Source organism: Salvelinus namaycush, chromosome 13 (genome assembly GCF_016432855.1).
Source record: "Salvelinus namaycush isolate Seneca chromosome 13, SaNama_1.0, whole genome shotgun sequence".
Classification (NCBI taxonomy): Eukaryota; Metazoa; Chordata; class Actinopteri; order Salmoniformes; family Salmonidae; genus Salvelinus; species Salvelinus namaycush.
This window is the reverse complement of record NC_052319.1, coordinates 40,809,699-40,828,942: the sequence shown is the minus strand read 5'-3', so window position 1 is coordinate 40,828,942 and position 19,244 is coordinate 40,809,699. Positions and strand designations below refer to the sequence as shown.

The 19,244-nt window shown below is 45.0% G+C and overlaps 1 pseudogene; it reads right to left on the bottom strand.

The window, feature by feature from the left end:
* Positions 1 to 482: 482 nt before the first annotated feature.
* Positions 483 to 19,244, bottom strand: part of LOC120058134 — a 33,615-nt pseudogene continuing 14,853 nt past the window's right edge.

Sequence of the window (19,244 nt, the reverse complement as noted above, 5' to 3'; positions counted from 1 at the left end):
TGTGAATACTTACAGTATGTAAATTAGATATTTCAATGTTTTATTTTATAAATGTGCTAACATTTCTAAAAACATATTTTCACTTAGTCATTTTGGGGTATTGATAATTTAAAATATTGTATCCATTTGAATTCAGGCTGTAACACAAAATATGGAATAAGTCAAGGGGTGTGAATACTTTCTGAAGGCACTGTATGTTATCTTGCTGAATATCCATAAAAATGGTTGTGTATCCTTCCATTTTGACGTTTAAAAAAAATATATTTACAGAATGTGTCTAAGCTCAGTCTCTCAACGTAGACAGTGTAGTGATCAAACTCAGCAAGTCACTCGAAAAACAAAGTGCTGCTTGACATCATGTCCAGTCACCACCCTACTATTCGTTGGAACAAATAGGACATCTAGCTTTCTGTTGTCATAATAAAGCAGTCTACTCCTTGTTAGGCTAAGCCAGGGGGTTTTCTCAACACTGAGAAATGTGGTTAAACTTTAAACATCTGCCTCGCCAGCTGTGGCCCACAAAGTTTAACCACATTTCTCAGGCCAGAGAGACAGAACAGGATGTCTGGATGCACCACTACCACCACCACCTCCAACATCACCACCTCCTCCACCCCCATTACCACCACTTCCTCTACCACCACCTCCACCACTTCTACAACCACCTCCACCGCTTCCTCCACAATCACTACTTCCACCACTTCTACCACCACCACCTCCACACCTTCCTCCACTACTTATACCACAACCAGGACTTCCTCCACCACCACCACCACCACCACTTCCACAACCACCTCCACCGCTTTCTCCACAATCACTACTTCCACCACTTTCACCATCACCACCACTTCAACCTCCACCACCACCACCACCACCACCACCACCACCACCACCAACTCTACTCTTTCCTCCACCACCTCCTCCACCTCTTCCTCCACCACCTCCTCTACCACCACTTTCTCCACCACCTTCTCCACCTCCACCACCTCCTCCACCACTTCCACCACCCTTTCCTCCACCACCTCCTCTTCCTCCACCACCTCCTCCACCACCACTTCCTCCACCACCTTTTCTACCTCCACCACTTCCTCCACCACATCCTCCACCACCCCCACCTCCTCCACCACCACCTCCTCCACATCCATCTCCACCACTTCCTCCAGCACCTCGTCCTCCACCTACGACACTTCCTCCACCACCTCCTCCACCATCTCCTCCGCCACCACCTTCTCCTCCTCCACCTTCTTCACCTCCACCAACACCTCCTCCACCACCTCCACCACAACTCCCTCTACCACCACCACCACCTCAACCACCACCTCCTCCACCACTACGTCCTCCACCACTTCCTCCTCCACCTCCACCACCAATTCCCCCACCACCACCACTTTGTCCACCGCGTCCAACACCTCCACCACCACCTCCACCACCTCCACCACCACCACCTCCATCACCTCCACCACCACCTCCTCCTTCACCACATACACCTCCACCACCACCACCACATCCACCACCACCACTTCCTCTACAACCACCACTTTCTCTACCTCCACAACTTCCTCCACCACCACCATCTCCTCCACCACCACTTCCTCCACCACCACCACTTCCACCTCCTCCACCACCACCACTTCCTTCTCCTCCTACACCACCTACACCACTTCCTCCACCACCTCATCCACATACATCTCCACCACTTCCTCCAGCACCTCATCCACCACCACCACTTCTCCCCGCACCACCTCCTCCACCACCACCACTTCCTCCACCACCACCACCTCCTCCACCACCATCACTTCCTCCTTCTCCTACACCACCTACACCTCTTCCTCCACCACCTCCTCCACATCCATCTCCACCACTTCCTCCACCACCTCCTCCACCACCACTTCCTCCACCACCTTTTCCACCTCCACCACTTCCTCCACCACATCCTCCACCACCCCCCACCTCCTCCACCACCTCCTCCTCCACATCCATCTACACCACTTCCTTCAGCACCTCGTCCTCCACCTCCGACACTTCCTCCACCACTTCCTCGACCATCTCCTCCGCCACCACCTTCTCCTCCTCCACCTTCTTCACCTCCACCACCACCTCCTCCACCACATCTCCCACCTCCACCACTTCCTCCACCACCTTCTCCACCACCTCCTCCACCTCCACCACCTCCTCCTCCACCTCCACCACCTCCACCACCACTTCCTCTAACACCACCAATTCCTCCACCACCACTTCCTTCTCCACCACCACCACTTCCTCCACCACCTCCTCCACCTCCGCCACCACTTCCTCTAACACCACCACTTCCTCCACCACCTCCTCATCCACCTTCACCTCCACTTCCACCTCCACCACCAGCACATCTTCTACCACCACCTCCACCACCACTTCCTATACCACCAGTTCCTCCACCGCCTCCTCCACCTCCACCACCACTTCATCCACCCTCTCCTCCACCACACCACCTCCTCCACCTCCACCACTTTCTCCACCACCTCCATCACCACCTCCTCCACCTCCACCACCTCCACCACCACTTCCTCCACCACCACTTCTTCCTCCCCCACCTCTTCCACCACCACTTCCTTGACCACCTCCTCCTCCAGCACCTCCTCCACCACCACTTCCTCCTCCTCCTATACCACCTCCACCACCATCTCCTCCACCTCCTCCACCACTTTCTCTACCTCCACCACTTCCTCCACCACCGCCACCTCCTCCACCCCCTCCACCCCCTCATCCACCTCCACCACCACTTCCTCTACCACCACAACCACCTCCTCCACCACCTCCACCACCATCTCCTCCACCTCCACCACCACTTCCTCCACCACCACCACTTCCTCCACCACCTCCACCACCTCCTCCACCACCACCACCACCACCACTGATCCACTGGCTGGGAGAGGAGAGAAAGGGAGCAGAGGAGGTGAGGAGAGGAGGGGAGGAAGGGAGCAGAGGAGGGGTGGGGAGGAGGGGACGGGAGAGGGGTCGGATTTGTCTACAGGGGGTCCATCCTGTCTGGGTCTACTGGTAGCAGCAGCAGCAGCAGCAGCTGTAGGGAGGACAGAGGAAGGTTATAGCTGAGACAGTGGGTGGACATCCAGGATCCACAGAACACCAGGAACCACTGAACATCCATTAGAACTCCTCCAAGAGCAGGAGGTTATGTCTGCACTCCACACACAAACTCTGTAGACCTGTCACGTGTTTTATTAAAGATGTGATCAACTGCTGAGCTGTTTCAACGCATATTATTGAATATGAGTGACAACTTCCAATAGAGACATTGATCAACCCTGAAATGATGTTAAAGATTTATTACTGCAATATTATTACTTCCCGTCTAGAAGGACTTCTTATGTATTAACTAGCTTTTACTATTGCTCCTAGTTTTCTACTAAAACACTAATTACCAATGAAACACCCATTATTTAAAAAATATATCTAAAAAATTATGTAACCTTTATTTAACTAGGCAAGTCAGTTAAGAACAAATTCTTATTTACAATGACGGCCTACACATTACTGGTTAGGGTTATGAACTTCATGTCGGAGATAATTTCCTCTCAGATTAAAGGATTAACACTGATTGCATTAAGCCTCTAAACCCAGACGAAATCATTATCTTCTTAAAGGGATGCTTTTCTTCTTCTTGACTTCAGATTATTACCAAGGCTTTTAAAGATATATTTTTTTAAATAGGCTGAGGTTATTGGGTGCATTTTGTTGTCAAACTTTTGATTCTGAGCAATACCTTTTTATTTGAAACGCGCAAGAAAACATTTGAAAACATCTATTATATGAAACTGGTTTACTTTATATTTTATTCAAATATTAGTGCTGCGATAAGAGAATGTATTTAAATAGCAGGGGACAACTACTGGATTCATATTTAGATAAGAAAATAGCTTTCAACTGACACAAACCCTGATGAGTTATATGTGTCCCCATACAAATAAATACAACTTGCTACATTAACATTGGTCTAGGACTTTTTAAATTTCTACATTACTACTTTTAGCTCAGTGTAGTCCCTGATCCTGTATTCAATGTTTCAGCCCGGAAAATATAATTACAACCTTCCTTCTTAATGTGAGTCATTTAATGTGAAACATTCTTGCTCCCACTATGACTGACAGACCACTGGAAGGGTCTGCTTTGTTTTATTCTCAACTGGCAGCTCGGTTTTAACCTCCTATTCAGTCTTCTAGAACTCTAGAACTCAGCTTCCCCTCCATGTGAAACCAAGGGAATGTGTGTTATTTAAATGACAAGTTAACGATCCAAAAGGAAGTATAATGTGTCTACTTTTTGTAGTTGAGCTAACAAGAGTTATTTAATTCTCACTATATACTTGTAGTGTCATAAGAAATTAAAATAAAGATGTGTGTGCCTTGAAAAACATTTCAAATATTGGTATTCCCTAGGAGAGAGATCATGTTTCTATGTATTGGCTTAAATCATCTGCATGGTATGATACTTTAGCACGATTGGGATACAGATGCCTTGGACATGGTGGAACAAGAAATCAATTTGGGTCAACCTCAATATGTTCCCTATTCTGGCACTTGATTCTAAACAATTGTTGTTTTATAAAATGTGTTATCACTCTACTTCGTCATATTCACCAAAAAAGGGCGTTCCTAACTGTGTCGCCATCCAACTTTCAAACAATCAGAGAATTGTTCAACTGAACTGGACCAAGGAGCAGCTCTCCTCTCCCCAGAGCTACAGATGTTGTCCTGCAGACGGTCCAGAGCTACAGATGTTGTCCTGCAGACGGTCCAGAGCTACAGATGTTGTCCTGCAGACGGTCCAGAGCTACAGATGTTGTCCTGCAGACGGTCCAGAGCTACAGATGTTGTCCTGCAGACGGTCCAGAGCTACAGATGTTGTCCTGCAGACGGTCCAGAGCTACAGATGTTGTCCTGCAGACGGTCCAGAGCTACAGATGTTGTCCTGCAGACGGTCCAGAGCAGTCATCTGCTTGTTAACAAATGATTTGAAAAACCTGATGTTTGTAAACAGATGTTTTTTTTATAATGTGGCTTCTCAGAAGTGACTGTAAAATATGATAGAAACTGAAATATTGCTCCACAGCTCTTGTTTGTTCTCCATACTATTCTTGCTTTGTAATGCTACTGGAGTCATCGACAAAATATGAATGTAATGTTGGGAAATATTGTCAAGTGTGTGCATGTTGGTTTCTGCAACTGATATTACAGACCATGGATCTGTGTTGTTTCAGGTGGGACTGCAATAGAAGAAGCATTATCAACTTTATTCATCCAGATGAGAACACACTCTTATTTGCAATGACAGGCTGGCCAATCATCACAAATGTTGAGCGTATGCAATTTTCTTGTCCCCTTTAGGATAGTTTGGGGGATTTCGAGATAAAGAATTTGAACAGGGGGGGGGGGGGGGGGGGGAGAAAAACCTAAAAAAGATCCCAGAAAGTAAATCAGTAGAAACACCCCACTGGTTCTCAGATCTACATTCCCCAAAGGTAATTACCAGTATTCACTGGAGACAACGTTGTGAAGGCTATGTTAGCTAACATTCCAAGGCATTCCTTTCAAATCAATTATACTGCTGACTAGATAGATTGCAGCAAACATTGGTGATCAGACTAAAGTAGTAGACAGTGATAAATCTAGTTTCCAACCATATAATCATGTGTTTTATGCCTCAAAGAAACATCCAGTGAAAGCAAGCAGCAATTAAGCAGAAGATAGGACTTGATAATAAGCAGTCATTTACATTTATTGGAGTCACTGACACTGAGGGAATTTCTTCAAGGTTTTTCAAAGTCCAGTTAGCATACAGATGACTTGTCTTTAGGGAGGTAGGGAGATTCCTGTGCACTCCACACCCATATGATCTCCCTATTGTGATGATGAAATCATTCCTTTTCAAACATCGCAATGAATCCTGCAGGGTTTAAAGTAATTAGCTGAGAAATCCAATTTGGCCTGTTTCTAATAACAATGGGTTTGTTGCCTGTCGGTGTAGGATGACGCTTAGGAAGATGATCCATTCTGTTCCAGATGTCTTTATCTTCCAGAGTCTTCTCTGTGGGATAAACTGTTAGGATGAAAGAACATTTATCCTCATAATCGGGAACTGATTTTCCACTCACAGCTAACATTTGCTAGTCCTAGGAAACACACTGAGAGCTAACACAGCTAGTCCTAGTAAACACACTGACAGCTAACACAGCTAGTCCTAGTAAACACACTGGCAGCTAACACAGCTAGTCCTAGTAAACACACTGACAGCTAATACAGCTAGTCCTAGTAAACACACTGACAGCTACTAACACAGCTAGTCCTAGTAAACACACTGACAGCTACTAACACAGCTAGTCCTAGTAAACACACTGACAGCTAACACAGCTAGTCCTAGTAAACACACTGACAGCTAACACAGCTAGTCCTAGTAAACATACTGACAACTACTAACACAGCTAGTCCTAGTAAACAAACTGACAGCTAACACAGCTAGTCCAAGTAAACACACTGACAGCTAACACAGCTAGTCCTAGTAAATACACTGACAGCTACTAACACAGCTAGTCCTAGTAAACACACTGACAGCTAACACAGCTAGTCCTAGTAAACACACTGACAGCTAACACAGCTAGTCCTAGTAAACACACTGACAGCTAACACAGCTAGTCCTATTAAACACATGACAGCTAACACAGCTAGTCCTAGTAAACACACTGACAGCTAACACAGCTAGTCCTAGAATCCATACTGACAACTACTAACACAGCTAGTCCTAGAATCCATACTGACAGCTACCAACACAGTTAGTCCTAGTAAACACACTGACAGCTACTAACACAGCTAGTCCTATTAAACACACTGGCAGCTAACACAGCTAGTCCTATTAAACACACTGACAGCTAACACAGCTAGTCCTAGTAAACACACTGACAGCTAACACAGCTAGTCCAGGTAAACACACTGACAGCTAACATAGCTAGTCCTAGTAAACATACTGACAGCTAACACAGCTAGTCCTAGTATCCATACTGACAACTACTAACACAGCTAGTCCTAGTAAATACACTGACAGCTACTAACACAGCTAGTCCTAGTAAACACACCGACAGCTACTAACACAGCTAGTCCTAGTAAACACACTGACAGCTACTAACACAGCTAGTCCTAGTAAACACACTGACAGCTACTAACACAGCTGGTCCTAGCAAACACAGTGACTTTCCCCTTATTTCCATCTTTCATTTGGCTTTTACAGCAAACGACCAAAAGCGAATCATGAAGTTCCAAAGTTACAGCCTCTTAGGTGTAGAACAGAGAAGTTCTCCCACCATATGGGTGGGTCGGGGGATGAATATTTGAGAATATTTTTTTAGAGTATAACGAAGGTGAATGAAAAGGGAAATAGTTGTACACTGTGTTTGTGGAAAGAACTGTAAAGTTAAAGGCGTTACCGTAATTCAGCTCCCCTGGGGGCAGAAGGCCTCAGCCCAGCTCTCTGTGATCCTGTGTAAACTTGTAAGGCAGATGAGAAGCAGAGTGTGAGTCAATAAAGTATGTGTGTGTGTGTACCCACCCTGATGAAGAGGAGGGTACAGCAGTGAGACAGAACAACTTCCAACCTCCTGTCTCCTGTCTGTTTTCACCAGAGGAATCCTCTACCGGCTGACTGCTGTCTCACGGAGACATTCTGTCTGGTTCTGCTTTTCTGCCATTATTCAGCTGGAAGAGACAGTCTCAAACATGGCAGGATTGGCAGCCATGGGGAGCCAGGTAAGATGCACACTGTACAGCAGGGATCATCAACTAAATTCAGCCGTGGGCCTACCTTTTTCTTGAGCGGATGGTCAGGGGGCCGAAACATAATTACAAATCATTTGTAGACTGCAAATTGACCGCAAGAAACCCAAACAGATATAATATTTGACTAAAACATAATTTCAAACCTTGTTTACGTTTGTATAAGACCACATAGTATCTCTCTGTTATGCATAGGAATACTTTGGAACATATTTCCAAAATTGTAATAATATTTGACTAAAACATAATCACTTCAAATCTTGCTTCCATTTGATTACGATCATCTAACCTATATCTATTAGGCGTGGAAATGCTTTTGTGTTTCTACAATCTTTTATGTTCAACAATATATATACGTGTGTATATATGTATGTATGTATATATATATATATATATATATAAATATATACATATATATATATTTATATATACAGTTGAAGTCGGAAGTTTACATACACTTAGGTTGGAGTCATTAAAACTCGTTTTTCAACCACTCCACAAATTATAGATTTGTCGAGTTGGTTAGGACATCTACTTGGTGCATGACACAAGTAATTTTTCCAACAATTGTTTACAGACAGATTATTTCACTTATAATTCACTGTATCACAATTCCAGTGGGTCAGAAGTTTACATACACGAAGTTGACTGTGCCAGCTTGGAAAATTCCAGAAAATGATGTCATGGCTTTAGAAGCTTCTGATATGCTAACTGACATCATTTCAGTCAATTGGAGGTATACATGTGGATGTATTGCAAGGCCTATCTTCAAACTCAGTGCTCTTTGATTGACATAATGGGAAAATCAAAAGAAATCAGTCAAGACCTCAGAAAAAAAATAATAATTGTGGACCTCCACAAGTCTGGTTCAACGCCTGAAGGTACCACGTTCATCTGTACAAACAATAGTATGCAAGTATAAACACCATGGAACCACGCAGCCTTCATACCGCTCAGGAAGGAGACACGTTCTGTCTCCTAGAGATGAACGTACTTTGGTGCGAAAAGTGCAAATCAATCCCAGAACAACAGCAAAGGACCTTGTGAAGATGCTGGAGGAAACGGGTACAAAAGTATCTATATCCACAGTAAAACGAGTCCTATATCGACCTAACCTGAAATGCCGCTCAGCAAGGAAGAAGCCACTGCTCCAAAACTGCCATAAAAAAGCCAGACTACGGTTTGCAACTGCACATGGGGACAAAGATCGTACTTTTTGGAGAAATGTCCTCTGATCTGATGAAACAAAAATAGAACTGTTTGGCCATAATGACCATCGTTATGTTTGGAGGAAAAAGGGGGAGGCTTGCAAGCCGAAGAACACTATCCCAACCGTCAAGCACGGGGGTGGAAGCATCATGTTGTGGGGGTGCTTTGCTGCAGGAGGGACTGACACCAGTCCAATTATGTGGATATATTGAAGCAACATCAAGACATCAGTCAGGAAGTTAAAGCTTGTTCGCAAATGGGCCTTCCAAATGGACAATGACCCCAAGCATACTTCCAAAGTTGTGGCAAAATGGCTTAAGGACAACAAAGTCAAGGTATTGGAGTGGCCATCACAAAGCCCTAACCTCAATCCTATAGGATAATTTGTGGGCAGATCTGAAAAATAGTGTGCGAGCAAGGAGGCCTACCAACCTGACTCAGTTACACCAGCTCTGTCAGGAGGAATGGGCCAAAATTCACCCAAATTATTGTGGGAAGCTTGTGGAAGGCTACCCGAAACGTTTGATCCAAGTTAAACAATTTATAGGCAATGCTACCAAATACTAATTGAGTGTATGTAAACCTCTGACCCACTGGGAATGTGATGAAAAGAATAAAAGCTGAAATAAAATCATTCTCTCTACTATTATTCTAACATTTCACATTCTTAAAATAAAGTGGTGATCCTAACTGACCTAAGACAGGGAATTTTTACTAGGATTAAATGTCAGGAATTGTGAAAAACTGAGTTTAAATGTATTTGGCTAAGGTGTATGTAAACTTCCGACTTCAACTGTGTATATATATATACACTGCTCAAAAAAATAAAGGGAACACTAAAATAACACATCCTAGATCTGAATGAATGAAATATTCTTATTAAATACTTTTTTCTTTACATAGTTGAATGTGCTGACAACAAAATCACACAAAAATTATCAATGTAAATCAAATTTATCAACCCATGGAGGTCTGGATTTGGAGTCACACTCAAGTGGAAAACCACACTACAGGCTGATCCAACTTTGATGTAATGTCCTTAAAACAAGTCAAAATGAGGCTCAGTAGTGTGTGTGGCCTCCACGTGCCTGTATGACCTCCCTACAACGCCTGGGCATGCTCCTGATGAGGTGGCGGATGGTCTCCTGAGGGATCTCCTCCCAGACCTGGACTAAAGCATCCGCCAACTCCTGGATAGTCTGTGGTGCAACGTGGCGTTGGTGGATGGAGCGAGACATGATGTCCCAGATGTGCTCAATTGGATTCAGGTCTGGGGAACGGGCGGGCCAGTCCATAGCATCAATGCCTTCCTCTTGCAGGAACTGCTGACACACTCCAGCCACATGAGGTCTAGCATTGTCTTGCATTAGGAGGAACCCAGGGCCAACCGCACCAGCATATGGTCTCACAAGGGGTCTGAGGATCTCATCTCGGTACCTAATGGCAGTCAGGCTACCTCTGGCGAGCACATGGAGGGCTGTGCGGCCCCCCAAAGAAATGCCACCCCACACCATGACTGACCCACCGCCAAACCGGTCATGCTGGAGGATGTTGCAGGCAGCAGAACGTTCTCCACGGCGTCTCCAGACTCTGTCACGTCTGTCACATGTGCTCATGTGCTCAGTGTGAACCTGCTTTCATCTGTGAAGAGCACAAGGCGCCAGTGGCGAATTTGCCAATCTTGGTGTTCTCTGGCAAATGCCAAACGCCCTGCACGGTGTTGGGCTGTAAGCACAACCCCCACCTGTGGACGTCGGGCCCTCATACCACCCTCATGGAGTCTGTTTCTGACTGTTTGAGCAGACACATGCACATTTGTGGCCTGCTGGAGGTCATTTTGCAGGGCTCTGGCAGTGCTCCACCTGCTCCTCCTTGCACAAAGGCGGAGGTAGCGGTCCTGCTGCTGGGTTGTTGCCCTCCTACGGCCTCCTCCACGTCTCCTGATGTACTGGCCTGTCTCCTGGTAGCGCCTCCATGCTCTGGACACTACGCTGACAGTCACAGCAAACCTTCTTGCCACAGCTCGCATTGATGTGCCATCCTGGATGAGCTGCACTACCTGAGCCACTTGTGTGGGTTGTAGACTCCGTCTCATGCTACCACTAGAGTGAAAGCACCGCCAGCATTCAAAAGTGACCAAAACATCAGCCAGGAAGCATAGGAACTGAGAAGTGGTCTGTGGTCACCACCTGCAGAACCACTCCTTTATTGGGGGTGTCTTGCTAATTGCCTATAATTTCCACCTTTTGTCTATTCCATTTGCACAACAGCATGTGAAATTTATTGTCAATCAGTGTTGAGTGGACAATAAGTGGACAGTTTGATTTCACAGAAGTGTGATTGACTTGGTTTTACATTGTGTTGTTTAAGTGTTCCCTTTATTTTTTCAAGCAGTGTATATAACTGGCACCACCAGTTGGGGAACCCTGCTCTAGAGGTCTACAAATGTAGTATCCTAATTTGATCACCCGGTTGGAAGAGAACTTTCCTGAAAATGTTAAACTTGTAGTGTATTTGAGGTTTTAAATGGCTTCTAAAGTTTGTAATTTCCACTTTGAAATGTACCCTTAAGAAAGAATGTTTCAATCCCTACAAAAATGTCCATTAATTATAATCCAAATAATAATTGACATTTCCTGTTGCTACAGGATTATTTTTCTGATGTAGCAAACTGGTTCAAATTTAGATCCTACATGTGTAAGGACTAATCAAATCAAATGTATTTATATAGCCCTTCTTACATCAGCTGATATCTCAAAGTGCTGTACAGAAACCCAGCCTAAAACCCCAAACAGCAAGCAATGCAGGTGTAGAAGCACGGTGGCTAGGAAAAACTCCCTAGAAAGGCCAAAACCTAGGAAGAAACCTAGAGAGGAACCAGGCTATGAGGGGTGGCCAGTCCTCTTCTGGCTGTGCCGGGTGGAGATTATAACAGAACATGGCCAAGATGTTCAAATGTTCTTAAATGACCAGCATGGTCAAATAATAATAATCACAGTAGTTGTCGAGGGTGCAGCAAGTCAGCACCTCAGGAGTAAATGTCAGTTGGCTTTTAATAGATCATTAAGAGTATCTCTACCGCTCCTGCTGTCTCTAGAGAGTTGAAAACAGCAGGTCTGGGACAGGTAGCACGTCTGGTGAACAGGTCAGGGTTCCATAGCCGCAGGCAGAACAGTTGAAACTGGAGCAGCAGCACAGCCAGGTGGACTGGGGAGAGCAAAGAGTCATCATGCCAGGTAGTCCTGAGGCATGGTCCTAGGGCTCAGGTCCTCCGAGAGAGAGAGAGAAAGAAAGAGAGAAAGAGAGAATTAGAGAGAGCATACTTAAATTAACACAGGACACCGGATAAGACAGGAGAAGTACTCCAGATATAACAAACTGACCCTAGCCCCCCGACACATAAACTACTGCAGCATAAATACTGGAGGCTGAGACAGGAGGGGTCAGGAGACACTGTGGCCCCATCCGATGATACCCCCGGACAGGGCCAAACAGGAAGGATATAACCCCACCCACTTTGCCAAAGCACAGCCCCCACACCACTAGAGGGATATCTTCAACCACCAACTTACCATCCTGAGACAAGGCCGAGTATAGCCCACAAAGATCTCCGCCACGGCACAACCCAAGGTGGGGTGCCAACCCAGACAAGAAGATCACGTCAGTGACTCAACCCATTCAAGTGACACACTCCTCCTAGGGACAGCATGGAAGAGCACCAGTAAGCCAGTGACTCAGCCCATGTAATAGGGTTAGAGGCAGAGAATCCCAATGGAGAGAGGGGAACCGGCCAGGCAGAGACAGCAAGGGCGGTTAGTAGCTCCAGAGCCTTTCCGTTCACCTTCACACTCCTGGGTCAGACTATACTCAATCATATGACCCACTGAAGAGATGAGTCTTCAGTAAAGACTTAAAAGTTGAGACAGAGCCTGCGTCTCTCACATGGGTAGGCAGACCATTCCATAAAAAGGGAGCTCTATAGGAGAAAGCCCTGCCTCCAGCTGTTTGCTTAGAAATTCTAGGGACAATTAGGAGGCCTGGGTCTTGTGACCGTAGCGTACGTGTAGGTATGTACGGCAAGACCAAATCGGAAAGATAGGTAGGAGCAAGCCCATATAATGCTTTGTAGGTTAGCAGTAAAACCTTGAAATCAGCCCTTGCCTTAACAGGAAGCCAGTGTAGGGAGGCTAGCACTGGAGTAATATGATCAAATTTTTTGGTTCTAGTCAGGATTCTAGCAGCCGTATTTAGCACTAACTGAAGTTTATTTAGTGCTTTATCCGGGTAGCCGGAAAGTAGAGCATTGCAGTAGTCTAACCTAGAAGTAACAAAAGCATGGATTAATTTTTCTGCATCATTTTTGGACAGAAAGTTCTGATTTTCGCAATGTTACGTAGATGGAAAAAAGCTGTCCTTGAAACAGTCTTGATATGTTCGTCAAAAGAGAGATCAGGGTCCAGAGTAACGCCGAGGTCTTTCTCAGTTTTATTTGAGATGACTTTACAACCATCAAGATTAATTGTCAGATTTTACAGAAGTTCTCTTTGTTTCTTGGGTCCTAGAACAAGCATCTATGTTTTGTCCGAGTTTAAAATTAGAACGTTTGCAGCCATCCACTTCCTTATGTCTGAAACACAGGCTTCTAGCGAGGCCAATTTTGGTGCTTCACCATGTTTCATTGAAATGTACAGCTGTGTGTCATCCGCATAGCAGTGAAAGTTAACATTATGTTTTCGAATGACATCCCCAAGAGGTAAAATATATAGTGAAAACAATAGTGGTCCTAAAACGGAACCTTGAGGAACACCGAAATTTACAGTTGATTTGTCAGAGGACAAACCATTCACAGAGACAAACTGATATCTTTCCAACAGATAAGATCTAAACCAGGCCAGAACTTGTCCGTGTAGACCAATTTGGGTTTCCAATCTCTCCAAAAGAATGTGGTGACCGATGGTATCAAAGGCAGCACAAAGGTCTAGAAGCACGAGGACAGATGCAGAGCCTCGGTCTGACGCCATTAAAAGGTCATTTACCATCATCACAAGTGCAGTCTCAGTGCTATGATGGGGTCTAAAACCAGACTGAAGCATTTCGTATACATTGTTTGTCTTCAGGAAGGCAGTGACAACACTGGATTAGTGATGAAACTGTGAATTGTGTTCATGATTGAGTTTTTGCATAACTTTCTCCATGACTTTCACTTGCGTCTCTCAGCTTCTAAATTGCTGCTGACTCAACATTGTTGTCTCCCCTGCACATTGTGCACAAGGCAGAGAATGTGATTTGATTAGGGATTGCAGAGTGATTAGGATAACACATCCTCAGTATTGCCTTAGAAGGGACCATAAAAAGACTTCATCAATCTCTTTTATATGAATATTCATGATACTTAGAGCCCAACGTTGTTTGGCTTTTCCTTCCACTCTGATAAACAGCAGAATAGAAATGGGCTGTAAGTGAATTACTGTGACTGTGTGTGTGTGTGTGTGTGTGTGTGTGTGTGTGTGTGTGTGTGTGTGTGTGTGTGTGTGTGTGTGTGTGTGTGTGTGTGTGTGTGTGTGTGTGTGTGTGTGTGTGCGTGTGCGTGTGTGTGTGAGAGAGAAAGTGTGTGTTCAGATTAAGGAGGAGCAGGAATTGCTGAGGTAGAATAAGTTAAGACTGGTGTGAACATGAATCATACCATCTGAGACAAAGAGGAAACTGATCTGACTGGTCCAGTGAGTTACCAGGTATCACAAAGAGGAAACTGATCTGACTGGTCCAGTGAGTTACCAGGTACCACAAAGAGGAAACTGATCTGACTGGTCCAGTGAGTTACCAGGTACCACAAAGAAGAAACTGATCTGACTGGTCCAGTGAGTTACCAGGTACCACAAAGAGGAAACTGATCTGACTGGTCCAGTGAGTTACCAGGTACCACAAAGAGGAAACTGATCTGACTGGTCCAGTGAGTTACCAGGTACCACAAAGAAGAAACTGATCAGACTGGTTCAGTGAGTTACCAGGTACCATAAAGAGGAAACTGGTATGACTTGTCCAGTGAGTTACCAGGTACCACAAAGAGGAATCTGATCTGACTGGTCCAGTGAGTTACCAGGAACCACAAAGAGCAAACTGATCTGACTGGTCCAGTGAGTTACCAGGTACCACAAAGAGGAAACTGATCTGACTGGTCCAGTGAGTTACCAGGTACCACAAAGAGGAATCTGATCTGACTGGTCCAGTGAGTTACCAGGTAACACAAAGAGGAAACTGATCTGACTGGTCCAGTGAGTTACCAGGTACCACAAAGAGGAAACTGATCTGACTGGTCCAGTGAGTTACCAGGTACCACAAAGAAGAAACTGATCTGACTGGTCCAGTGAGTTACCAGGTACCACAAAGAAGAAACTGATCTGACTGGTCCAGTGAGTTACCAGGTACCACAAAGAGGAAACTGGTATGACTGGTCCAGTGAGTTACCAGGTACCACAAAGAGGAAACTGGTATGACTGGTCCAGTGAGTTACCAGGTACCACAAAGAGGAAACTGGTATGACTGGTCCAGTGAGTTACCAGGTACCACAAAGAGGAAACTGATCTGACTGGTCCAGTGAGTTACCAGGTACCACAAAGAGGAAACTGATCTGACTGGTCCAGTGAGTTACCAGGTACCACAAAGAGGAAACTGATCTGACTGGTCCAGTGAGTTACCAGGTACCACAAAGAGGAAACTGATCTGACTAGTCCAGTGAGTTACCAGGTACCACAAAGAAGAAACTGATCTGACTGGTCCAGTGAGTTACCAGGTACCACAAAGAGGAATCTGATCTGACTGGTCCAGTGAGTTACCAGGTACCACAAAGAGGAAACTGATCTGACTGGTCCAGTGAGTTACCAGGTACCACAAAGAGGAAACTGATCTGACTGGTCCAGTGAGTTACCAGGTACCACAAAGAGGAAACTGATCTGACTGGTCCAGTGAGTTACCAGGTACCACAAAGAGGAAACTGGTCTGACTGGTCCAGTGAGTTACCAGGTACCACAAAGAGGAAACTGGTATGACTGGTCCAGTGAGTTACCAGGTAACACAAAGAGGAAACTGGTCTGCCGTTGGCTTATTAAACAGAAAAAGGAATGCGTACCACAGGAGGTTGGTGGCATCTTAATTGGGGAGGAAGGGCTCATGGAAATGACTGGAGCAGAATAGTGGAATGGTATCAAATACATCAAACACAAGGTTTCCATGTGTTTGATGCCATTCCATTGGCTCCGTTCCGGCCATTATTATGATCCGTTCTCAGCAGCCTCCTGTGAATTGCATTCTTATTTTCAGGCAACCATTTATCTGTCAGGCAGCTACTGTACTTAAGGACAGCGGGTTTCCATTCCATGTAACTTTACACTATAAAGCTTATCATTTGAAATAAACATTATGGCATATATCTTAACCTAAAGCTTTTTGGTTAAAATGACACCAATGCCATGTTATTTTAGGAAAGGATAAAATACATATAACTGTGCCAACACTTGTAAAAGTGGGAATCTGGTAAATTCATTTTGGTTTCCTCAAAAAAGCATCTGGTGGTGTTTGAACACTCTAGAGACTCTTTGTAGACTTCATATTAAAGGGACTGACGCAGTAGTATTTTCTCTCTACATTCATCTGTAGTGCCTTTTCCTTTTAGCAGATGCTCTTATCCAGAACAATGTAAAGTAGTGAGTGCATACATTTTTCCTACTGGTCCCCCATGGGAATTGAACCAACAACCCTGGCATGGTGCAAGCACTATGCTCTAACACACTGAGCTAAACAGAACCTTTCTCTCACTGCTGGACGGAATTCCTTACCCAACTCCTTTTTTCAGCTAATATCTCATGAATATGTGGATTTCTTGTGATTTTTGTATTTACGTTTAAAAGTGTGAATTTTTGTTGCTCTTGCTTTATCACCTCTTAAATGCCACTTCAGCCTCAATACTGTTCTCCTTAATGATAAGTACAGTAAACCCATACAGTAAATCACAGATCAATAGAGGCAAGGCCACTAGTGAGTGTGAGTTCCCCAGACCTGGGTGTTGTGAAGGAACACGACTCTGTGTTGATGTGAGCCCCAGTGTTGTGCCATAATAGCGACTGTGGAAGGAGAGATGCTGAGTCTGTGTGTCAGTCACCACAACGTGTGGTTGGATACTCCTCTGCTGTTGTAGGCTGGAGCACAAGCTCTCGTTCTCAGAGAAGACAATCTGAGCTCAAGGGATAAGGCGACCGTTTAACCCATTTTGAAATGGGAGTCTATTGTTCGAGCCAAGTTTGGGGAATGAGTCCTGCAAATACTTTAAAGCATGTGAGATACATATGGAGAAGGAGTGAAAGAAGGATATTCTGCATTCCTCAAGTAGGCCAAAGCAATTAAACTTTCAGCTATGTCAGTAAACTGATAGACTACTCAACACCATCTAACCAGAACCTTCTCAATTATCATGTAGGACAACAATGATATATGCCGACAAGTGATAGCTAACTTATATCCACTGTGATAAGCTATTCTGCCATCCAACAACCCAGCATGTGACCATTCCCAGTGAGGGAATAAAGTAGGGTTAGTGTTTTGATGATCCCTCAGAGCCAGTAGTCTAGTTAGGATGGAATGCACCCAGCCACACCCAGAGCTCAGACCCATAGCTCAGACCCAGACCCAGAGCTCAGACCCAGACCTAGACCCAGACCCAGAGCGCAGACCCAGACCTAGACCCAGACCCAAAGCTCAGACCCAGAGCTCAGACCCAGAGCTCAGACCCAGACCCAGACCCAGAGCTCAGACCCAGACCCAGAGCTCAGACCCAGACCCAGAGCTCAGACCCAGACCCAGAGCTCCGACCCAGACCCAGACCCAGAGCTCAGACCCAGACCCAGAGCTCAGATCCAGACCCAGAGCTCCGACCCAGACCCAGAGCTCCGACCCAGACCCAGAGCTCAGACCCAGAGCTCAGACCCAGAGCTCCGACCCAGACCCAGACCCAGACCCAGACCCAGAGCTCCGACCCAGACCCCGAGCTCAGACCCAGAGCTCCGACCCAGGTCTCTAACAGCTTGGCTCCAGCAGTGCTCAGCCTGTCCTAGGAAAGGCCACAGTAGTCTAGATAGTAGTAGTCTAGTCTCCACTTTGTTCAGTTTTTTAAGACTGTTTGTTTGTGGGAGGATGCAAGGCACAGTACAATAGGGTCTGTATTAAAGTTAAGTGATGATTTGATCAGGGGTATCATGAATGTACTAATGACTACTATAAGTTTAATTAAGCAGTTGTTAGCTGTGTAAATGTATGACCTGGACATTTCTTATCTCATCTGAATTGAGAAAAACATCTTTAATGTGTCAATCAGCAGTTGAAACAATTACAAAGCCAAATCCCCACCCCTGTTTCGGTAAAAATCTGAGGGATAGGGCTGGACACATTCCTAGACAGAACTATGGATGCAAGGACTGACCATCCATGATATCAAAATTGTAGTTTTAACCATGTTTTGAGGCTACCGTATATAGTGTTTGTTTACATTTTGCTTTGTTTACAAACATTGGAGTAAAACAAGCTTATATTTTTGGTTCTCATGGAGTGTGACAGTTGAACTGAGCTCATGAGGTGTTTCTAAGTTATATTCTTCAAGAATCAATGGATTCATTTAATTAATTCAGAAGCCCAGAAATGGATGAAGCAACTGCAGATTGCCCCTTTAAGTTGTGATGATGCTTAATGAAGACATCTCATAGTCTAACAGTGTCTCAGAAAACCCTCAGAACCTGCTGGAAGCAATTATAGGGCTCTCCAAGCAGTAAAGAATGTGGCTGGCTTTCACCACAGTCCTACAAAAGAATGATACATTTTTTCAAGAAAAAAATAAAGCAAACAGTCTTTGGCTATGGGCTATTCTGTGGAACTAAACACAACACAAGACCTTATTTTCCCATAAGTTACTCCCTGTTTAACTGGGAAAACGACAGATATTCAGTATCACATTGTGCTGCTCTAAACCACAGATTTATCTGTGCTGGACATTTGAGTCATACATTGTCTGCAGGCTTTGTGTCCAAGTTGTGGGTTTGTAGAGTGAGCCAGGCTAGCTAGTCATAACCTGCCTCATCGTAAACAGTCTAATCCTGACATTTGTCTTTGAAAGGAGATTACATGACCTCTGACATTTTGAGTCAGGTATCAGGAACACAGTGGACCACCAGAGGT